At 45.5% G+C, this 10,000-nt stretch overlaps 1 protein-coding gene across 1 annotated transcript in view; it reads left to right on the forward strand.

The window, feature by feature from the left end:
- The window catches only part of tjp1b (tight junction protein 1b), a 109,182-nt gene that overhangs the window by 31,568 nt on the left and 67,614 nt on the right, over window positions 1–10,000 (forward strand).

Raw genomic sequence — 10,000 nt, forward strand, 5'->3', positions numbered from 1 at the left:
CTCACACTTACATGCATGCATGCAATCACACACACTCACTCACTCTTGCTCCAACCCTCTTGAGCTACACCAGGCGCGTAACTGAAGCGTTCCGTTCGCGATGCGTAAAATCCATTTTAAATGACCAGTCTATTTTTTTTCGAACATACGCGTCGCTATCACGTCTAGTGTAGCTACTTCAATTGATTATAGTGGAAGCTAATTGTTGCAGCAGACGCTACACGAACGGAACGCTTCAGTTACACCCCTGGTGTAGCTCATACCTTACACATGTGCTTACTCACACTCACACTCACACTAACACTAACACAAACACACACACACCTGCACCACTGCTCATTCACACTGACACTTACACACACACACACATATCTGCACCTATCCCTCTTACACATGCACTTACTCACACTTACACACACACACATATCTGCACCAACCCTCTTACACATGCGCTTACCCACACTTACACATACACACATACACAGATACACACACACCGGCACCAACCCTCTTACACATGTGCTTACCCACACTTACACACACACACACACACATACACACACACACACACCTGCACCAACCCTCTTACACACAGTGCTTACACACACTCTCAGACACAGACTAACCCTTACCACAGCCTTACATGTGTGTTTGGAGTGATTTCATGTGTTTGCTCACAGTTATGGATTTGATCATAAATCATCACTCATCCTCTCAGCATGAGATTCCTGTTCGATAAATCTCCAGGCCAGGGCTCTCTGTGTGTTGGGCCAGATGTAGATGGGTTTATGGCCCATATATTTCCTTGTCCACGTAAACAACTGTCTATGCACAATGAGTTGAAACTTTCTGCCGACAGGATGCATATTTCCTCTAAGACATCCTCATTTTTCTTTTCTGCAGACAAGCGCATTATATAAATTGTGAGAATTTAAATGTTGTACTTGTGTATAATTTGTTACACATTCATATTCATGTTTTTTTGATAACCTATTCACAGTTACACTTTTTTCATTCTTCTGAGATAGAACAGACAGATAAAGAGAGAGAGGGATGGAGTGTGTTTGTGTAGAACCAGATGTTCCTCTTCCCTGCAGTGTTAAAAAAGCCATTTCACAGATTAGCATTAACCTGCTTAATGAACTCCACAGCACAGCAATGCCTCTCTTCTCATCCTCCTCTTCTTTCTTCTCATCCCCCTCTCCTTTCCTCTCCTCATCCACCTCTCCTCTATTCTCATCCTCCTCTCCTCTATTCTCATCCTCTTCTCCTCTATTCTCATCCTCTTCTCCTCTCTCTTCTCCTCTCTTCCTCCCCCGCTGCTTCTCTGTGATGCAGTACTAAGGTGCCCTGTAGGATTTAAAGGCCGATCCCCTCCTGAGTTCAGCTGAAGTTACTTTACATCTGAAGTGAAGTGGAGTTGGAGGAGGGTTAGTGAGTTTCCTCAGAAGTGGAGCGGTGGGCTGGTGTGAATGTGTGTGTGTGTGTGTGTGTGTGTGTGTGTAATGCAGAGGAGCGGTGGGCTTGTGTGTGCATGTGATGGGGGAACAGTGAGGTGGTGTGTGTGTGTGTGTGTGTGTGTGTGTGTGTGTTTGGCGCAGTGAGGTGGTGTGTGTGTGTGTGTGTGTGTATAGGGAGGTTGCCTCAGGGGCTGTGTTGCAGTCGTTATCTGGGTGTCAGGATGGCAACGCTTCGCTGCCCCTCACATCAGCTGAAAAGTCCTGCAGGCTTCCTGCTGCTGCTGGGTGTCGATGTGCAGCAGGACAGACTGCCATTGCAGTAACTCAGAACTCCTGCTCACATCTCAGCAGAGAGGGAACACAAAGCACACCCTTCTCCCCTCCTGTGCTGTGCTGTGTGTGTGTGTGTGTGTGTGTGTGTGTGTGTGTGTGTGTGTAATCTATCATTAGAAAAATGTCTGCTCAGTCTATAATGTCCTTTGATCACACAGTGTGCAGATATTCCACCTTCAGACCTCTGTGTACTTTTAGTGTGTGTGTGTGTGTCGGTCAGATGGACACACCTGTTTGTCTTCTTCTCCTAGTGAGTTATAACCCATCCAGGTAATCTCATCGACTAGTCTCTCAGTTACAATTGTGTGTAAAATTGTGATGCAAGTTATGCATGTGATGCAACTATGTTTTATGGCTGTGGGATTTATTCTGTGTGTGTGTGCAGCAGGCTCTGTGTGAATGTGTGTGTGTGTGTGTGTGTGTGTGTGCAGCAGGCTGTGTGTGTGTGTGTGTGTGTGTGTGTGTGTGTTTGTGTGTGTGTAGCAAGTGTGTGTGTGTGTGTGTGTGTGTGTGTGTGTGTGTGCAGCAGTCCTCTCTTAGCTGCTGATGGGGCAGTGTGTGTCCTGTATTGGGCTGTAATTGCCTCTGATGCCTGAGCGGAGCTCGTCAGGATGGGTCAGAGTTCTCTGCTGCCTCTGCTGGTCAGTATTGACCTCTGACCTTCTGTCTGCTGTCTGTTGGCTCTCAGCTGGTCATTCAGCTGCACCTCCGCCGGACATTATCGACCCCTGTCCACTGCCTTTGGGTGCTCCTCCTCTGGTTAGTATCGACCAGTCTGCCCTGCCGCACAATGCCGGGCATCAGCTTACCTGCATGTTTGGGCTGCAGGATTAGCGTGTTTGTCCACAGAGCCAGAGTAGGGGAGGCTCAGGTTCTCCCAGACACACACACACACACACACACACACACATACACACACACATGTACGCATACAGGCATGCACACACACACACATACACACACACATACACACACACAGACACAGAGACATACACACACACACACGCACACATGCAGACATGCACGCACACACGCACTCGCACACACACACACTCAAACACACAGACACACTCAGACAGCTTCCAGAGGGACAGACAGACACACACACACACTCATACAGGCATGCATGCACACACACACTCGCACATACATACACACACACACACTCAAACACACAGACACACACACATACACATATACACACACAGGCCGGTCCTAAAGGTTCAGACACACATAGACAGCTCCCAGGGAGACAGACAGACAGTTTTTACAGGGTCAGACAGACAGACAGACAGACCGACAGCTGCCATTGGGCCTGTTAATGGTCATATGGTTGCATGCTGTGTGGGCATGTTTGTGTGTGTTTTGGTGTATGTGTCACTGTCAGTGGCGTTTTCTCCCAGAATCCAGGTTTTGTTCATTCTTGCTGTGCTATCTCCCGTTTTCATTTAGTATTTTGCAATGAGTGAAACAGCGCCCCATAAATTGTATATGGTGAATGTGTTGAAACACAGTATTACAGTCCCGTCGTCTCCAAGTGGCACCCAGCCCGAGTTGGAATCCTTATCGCTAAAGCAATATGTAAATAAAAAGATGATCAACAATCAAATTAGGTGTAGTCACGGTCAATGTGATTTGTCAGCACCTTAGAAAGGGAAGCCATCCTTCTGTCTATCCCTTCCTGTCTATCAGTCGTTTAGTTAGGAGCCATTTTGAGTTTTGTTGAGATTGGATGATGTTAGCAAGTGCCATTGTGGACAGTAGAGATTTGGAATTGTTAGCAGGCCTACAAAAGGATTTTAGTAAATTACTTCTTCAACAATGACTTAAAATGAAATCTGAAGGCAGACCAATGCCAAATCTGGAGGTTTGAGAGGGTAGACGTTTTTACTTTCAAGGGAGGGAGAGAGAGAGCCTGTGTGTGTTGATGTTACGAGTGGCAGTAATCCAGGCTGCATTGTTAGCCTACATTGCCGTGACATTGCATGTTACATATTCTTATATGCTCCATAGCCTAAGCATATGGCCTAATGTAGTGGTATGCTGCTGCAGTTGTGTAGAGGACGTCCTCCAGTAGGCAATATGTGAGTGAGGGAGAGAGAGACCGCGCGTGTGTGTGTGAGGGAGGGAGAGAGACAGCGTGTGTGTGAGGGAGGGAGAGAGAGACAGCGTGTGTGTGTGTGAGGGAGGGAGCGAGAGACAGCGTGTGTGTGTGAGGGAGGGAGAGACAGTGCGTGTGTGTGAGGGAGGGAGAGAGAGACAGCGTGTGTTTGTGTGAGGGAGGGAGAGACAGGCGTGTGTGTGTGAAGGAAGGAGAGAGAGACAGCGTGTGTGTGTGTGTGTGTGTGAGGGAGGGAGAGAGACAGCATGTGTGTGTGAGGTGTGATGTGCTGTCACCGGTGTCCCTTGTCCAGTTTATGTTACGTGGCCTGTAGGTTAGGCTACAGTATGTTGGTCACTGGTCACTGTTACAGTTTGTGCCTATTGGTTACACACTTTACAGTTTGTGCCTATTGCTTACACACTTTACAGTTTGTGCCTATTGGTTACACACTTTACAGTTTGTGCCTATTGCTTACACACTTTTTTGCTGAATTTGAATTATTATGTCAAAACTCTACACACAGCCAAATAAGACATAGCACTTGGAGATAAACAACTCACATCTATGCCAAAATAAAATCCTGCAATCAAAACTCAACAATCCTTTCTAAAAATGTAATTATTGCAACAAAATCATACACACATGCACCGTTTGAATTTTTGTTTCAAATCAACAGCAACACACTGATGTGTTTTATAAAACACTGCAGTCTTTGTGTTTCTATTTTTATTGTCATTTTCTCAGACTCAGTCTTCTGTGAAACTCAAAAGTAGAATTTCTGCAGTAATCAACTGACATTTATGCAAGTTTTACAAAAACCTTCTTACAAAAATAAAGAAAGATATCACACTTCTCAATGGAAAAGAGTAAGTGAATGTACTCTAAACAAATAAAAAATGTAGCAACAAAACAAAAGTAAAAAAAAAATAACTGGAGAAATTGCTATTGACAAAAAAACCATATATATTTGTATGTGTGTGTGTGTGTGTGTGTGTGTGTGTGTGTGGCGGGGTTAGGTTGGGGGTGTGTATGGATGGTTTTCAGTTGTGTATGTGAGCATAACATTTTCCAATTGTTTGAGTGAGAGTGTTTCACTTGAGTATATGTGAGGCTTTCACTAGTGTGTGAATGGTTTCATATGTGTGTGTAAGAAGTTGTTTTTCAGTGGTGTATATGCATTTTACTAGTGTTTGTAAGAGCATTTCAATAGTGGATGTAAAAGGTTTTCACTATAGCGTGTGAATGAGTTTGGTTTTACATGTATGTATATGCTAGCTAGCTAGTTCTGAATAATGTTCCAGACGGCCCCTCATGTTACTGTGGGCCAGATGTAAGTACATTTGTGAGCGTAGCGTTATCAGCGTCATGGACACACCGCAGATTGCGAACGCTGTCAGACCCGAGTTTCCGTCGTATTTATCAATCATTCAATCCCTTAGTGTAAACTGCGCCTTTCTCTGCCTTTCTCCGCCCATAAGCGCCAATTTCTAACGTCCACAACTGAATGGCAGCCTACATACAAGCGCCAGTTGAATGAAGTTAACTGATGACAACATTAAAAGAATCAAACGTTTAGCGATCATGAAATAATACCATACATGATAAGATGTACTGTAAACAAGCAGGGAGATAATGAAGATCAGTAGTTCTACTCAAACTACTTGTGCACGTGTAGGCTATGGAAGACTGGTCAAATCTAGCAAGTAGGAAAGTTTAAGTGAATGGCGTGAAAGTGAAAGTAAGACATTGAGAAAGGCCAGCGAAAGTTGAGGTTGCTTTTGGTAGTACAAATACTTTCACCACAAAACTGGTGCTCTAAATAGCGATTCTGTTGTCTTTGAAAGGTTCTCTTATTGACGCATTGAACTGCAATTTGGATTAAAACCTGCTTTACAAAGGAGGAAGTATTTAGCGGCAGAATAGGCGATGCGCTTTCAGGAGCAGTATTTTTTACATACCGCGGAATACATAATTAGCTCTTTACTCTTCCCCTCCCATCTTTTTTACGGCTAAACTCCCACTTTCCCTGGATCCTCCCATGAATGCATATGCATGACATGACAAAGCGCAATCTGCCACTTTCAGCTCCAGCGACAGGCAGTTTGGCGCTTTTACATCATTGCAGCCTGTTTGTACATACCCATAATGATTTTACACGCTTTTATTCTGAAAACAAATACGCCTGAAGTGGGCGCAAAAGCGTTAGTACATCTGGCCCTGTGTGTAACAGTGTTGGTGTGTGATAGTGTGTGTTTCTGTGTGTTAGTGTGTGTAACAGTGTTGGTGTGTGATAGTGTGTGTTACTGTGTGTAACTGTGTGTATGTGTGTGTGTGTGTGTGTGTGTTGGTGTGTGTGGTTGGACGTAACTGAACTGGTGTGGTGTTGCTTGTTCTCACCTCTGAGAGCATTTGAGTCTTTGCTTATCTCTGGGCCTGTGCTCTGCTCTCACCAACCACGTTTACATAACACACTCCAGTTGGAAAAGTAAGCTCAAGGTGAACTCTCCCTCTCTCTTCTCTCTCTCTCTCTCTCTCTCTCCATCTCTCTCCATCTCTCTCTCCTGTTTTGGGGGCAAACTTTAACCCCCATCGCTCTGCTGTTTTTTACTCTCTCCTTCCTTCTTTGTTCTTTAGTTAACACACTGAATTAGTGTTGAGCAGGACGCCTGAAATGCCTCTTAAATGCCTCTCATTTCACTCGTATTCTTAGAGATGTGCCTCGTCTCCCCGGGAGACTCCACTAATCTGCCACTTAATATGGAAATTGAGACGACTCCTCTCCTCCTCCTCTCCTCTCCTCCTCCTCTCCTCCTCTGGAACAGTAGATTTGTCTTATTGAGTTGCGTCTGTTGGGCTTTGGAGCGTTTTTGGCGTGTCCTCCTAGTGCGATGGGGGAAAGCTGGTTAAGAGCTCACAGCCACCAACGCTGAATCAAACACGTTTAGACGCCTTTTATTTCCAACAAGCCAGCACTTCTAATGCCAGGAAACAGATGCACAGAGCTCTGCCTGAGAGAGAGAGAGAGAGAGAGAGAGAGAGAGTCAGAGAGCACTCCTCTCTCCTGTCCTGCCTGGCATTCAGACACACACACACACACACACACACACACACACACACACACACACACACACACACACACACACACACACACACAGCTCCTTAACCAGCAATATTCTTTTTTATCAACTCATCCTCTGCACACACTCCTGGTGACGTCAACACACACCAGCACTGGCCATCAGTGATGACCACAGAGAGCTTGTGTCCTTCAGAAGTCATCGATGAGAGCATTCTTTCTTCATCGATTCGTGCTATTCCTACAGAAGTCATTGATGAGGCCATTCTTTCTTCATCGATGAGCGTTATTCCTACAGAAGTCATAGATGAGGCCATTCTTTCTTCATCAATGAGAGCTATTCTCCTCCAGCTGCTGTGCTGCTCAATCTGTTTCCAACAGGATTTGAGCATTGTGTGTCTGACAGTAAAGGCTGTCAATAACGGCTCAGTGTGTGTGTGTTTTGTGTGTGTGTGTGTGTGTGTGTGTGTGTGTGTGTGTGTGTGTTTGTGTGTGTGTGTGAGAGAGAGAATAAAGGCCTGAGTTAAAGAAAGGAGAGAAGAATGAGTGTGATGCATGGACGAGGAAGATAAAAAAGAACAGACAGAGAGGAGGATGAGAAAGAAAAAGGACTAAATCTCTATTTCCCTCCCAGTTATGTTTGTCTGTTCTTATTGACTAATGGTGGAATTCCTGCTCTTGCAGATTCCTTTTACTGGAATCTGTTTTAATTTGAGGAGACTTTGGGAAGTAGCAAACCCAGTCTGATTCTCTTCTGCTTTCTTGTGTTTTAAAGGGGAACTTATATACAAATATTTCAACGTAATAAACCCGTTTAGAAATCATTTGGATGGTTAAATGACCTGTTCCGGTGAAAATGGTGATTTTCCCCGCTGCGCCTATAGCGTCCCCAGGCGGAAAACCAACCTTGCAACATTGAGACTACCGTCCCGAAAAGAGAAGTGAGAAACAAGAAACTCGTTTTAAATCGTGTTTCTTACCTTGTAACATCCACATAGTTCTGCCAAACTTCTGCTAACCGTTAAGCTAGCTTGTAAACAAATCCATGTGCTTTATCATTACCTTTTCCCACAGTTTGAAATAGCATAATGCGCAATTTCTCCAGTTTCTGTTTAAAAGTTTCTCTTTAACAGCATGCATTAGGGGGAAAGCTTTATTCTGTATATTATTGTATTCTGTAACTGTATATTGCATCTTGCTTGTGCTTGTTGAGGGGTCCACGACCATGGCAACCTTGACAGGGACAACAAGGAACAAGGAAGCGATCATCCTCAGCATCCTTGCCCCGGCAACTACCCTATACCACCCATAGTGTCTATTTATTTACTTGCAGTACATACTGTATTTATTTATTCTCATACATAGACATACTTTACTGCCTTCATTCTATTCTTACTGTTCTCTTTTTACTCCTTTTATGTTTTTATTTTTTTATCCTTATATGTTAAGTGAATGTTGTACTTGCGAGCAAAGATTAAATTCCTTGTTTGTGTACGCAAACCTGGACAATAAAGCTGATTCTGAATCTGTTTTGGTAGCTCTGTTGAACCCCTTACTGTATGTATGTGTGGATGTACTGAATGTAGAAGCACGAGGATGCGGGTGAATGTGTGCGTGTGTGTGTGTGTGTGAGCTTTGCTGCGAGGTATAGCGTGCATATGTTTTCCTCCATATGCAAATAAACATCCTAGGGGAGGTCATTATTTTTTCCGGTCCGTAGCTCTTTGGCTCACATGTTAATGTACAGAAACCAGCCTGTGTGTGTATGTGTGTGTGAATGTGCACCTATAGCACAGGAAATGTAATGATTTGACCATCTGTCCCAAACCCTCTCAGTTATAATTGGCTGCTGTCCTCTCTGTTGTGAGGTCCTATGGTCTCACAGAGAACTCAGATGAACTAGAGATAGAAGAACTCTTTGTTAGAGCACCTGCAGTGTGTATGTGTGTGTGTGTGCATGTGTGTGTGTGACTGTGTGTGTGTTTGTGAGGCCCTCTGGTCTCTGAGACAGAGCCGAGGATAGAAGAGCTCAGCGGAGTCTCTTTTAACTTTCCAGAGTTAGAGTAGTTGTCAGAAGAAATTTCAGACTGTCCTGTTAGATCACCTGCAGTGTGTGTGTGTGTGTGTGTGTGTGTGTGTGTGGGTGGAGTGTGCAAGTGTGTGTGTATGTGTGTTTTTGGGTGGGTGGGTGGAGTGTGTGTGAGTGTGTGTCAGGGGTGTGTGTGTGTGGTGTTTGTGTGTGTGTGTGTATGTGAGCATGCTGAGATCAGTATAGGAGCTTTTCCAAAGCCGTCCTCTCTCAGCCGAGGAGGGATGCTGCACCCCTCTATCTAATTCCAGCTGCACTCTGGTCCTCTGGAGCAGAGCTGGTGTAGTGTTGGAGCAGAGATGGAGTAGTGTTGGAGAGCAGAGCTGGGTTAACTCCTCCATCCAGCCCTGCACCCAACCGCCAACCCCAAACTCCCAAGCTGCTCTCTGGTCCTCTGAAGCAGAGCTGGGTTAACTCCTCCATCGAGCTCTGCACCCAACCGCCAACCCCAAACTCCCAAGCTGCTCTCTGGTCCTCTGAAGCAGAGCTTGGTTAACTCCTCCATCCAGCCCTGCACCCAACCGCCAACCCCAAACTCCCAAGCTGCTCTCTGGTCCTCTGAAGCAGAGCTGGAGCTAAATCCTGCACCTAACCTCCCAAACAACCCCTCCACCCTTCCCTCCTCCCTCCCGCTCTGAAGCCAAGCTGCGGCTGAAAGAGCATTAAGCGCTGTGGATATTTTCCCATCATCCCCTGGGGCTTCCTTTGCCGCTGTGCTTTCATGTTTGGGCTCCCGATGCAGATGGCAGCCCCCGAGGAGTTCACACAGTGGGCACACCATACCCTCTCCACACACACACACACACACACACACAGCCCCTAAGGAGTTCACACGGTGGGCACACCATGCCCCCTCCCCGCCTTTCTCAATACGATCCTTTAAAACACCCCCTCCCACACACACACACACACACACACACACACACACACACATGGCC

Source organism: Alosa alosa, chromosome 11 (genome assembly GCF_017589495.1).
Source record: "Alosa alosa isolate M-15738 ecotype Scorff River chromosome 11, AALO_Geno_1.1, whole genome shotgun sequence".
Taxonomy (NCBI): Eukaryota; Metazoa; Chordata; class Actinopteri; order Clupeiformes; family Clupeidae; genus Alosa; species Alosa alosa.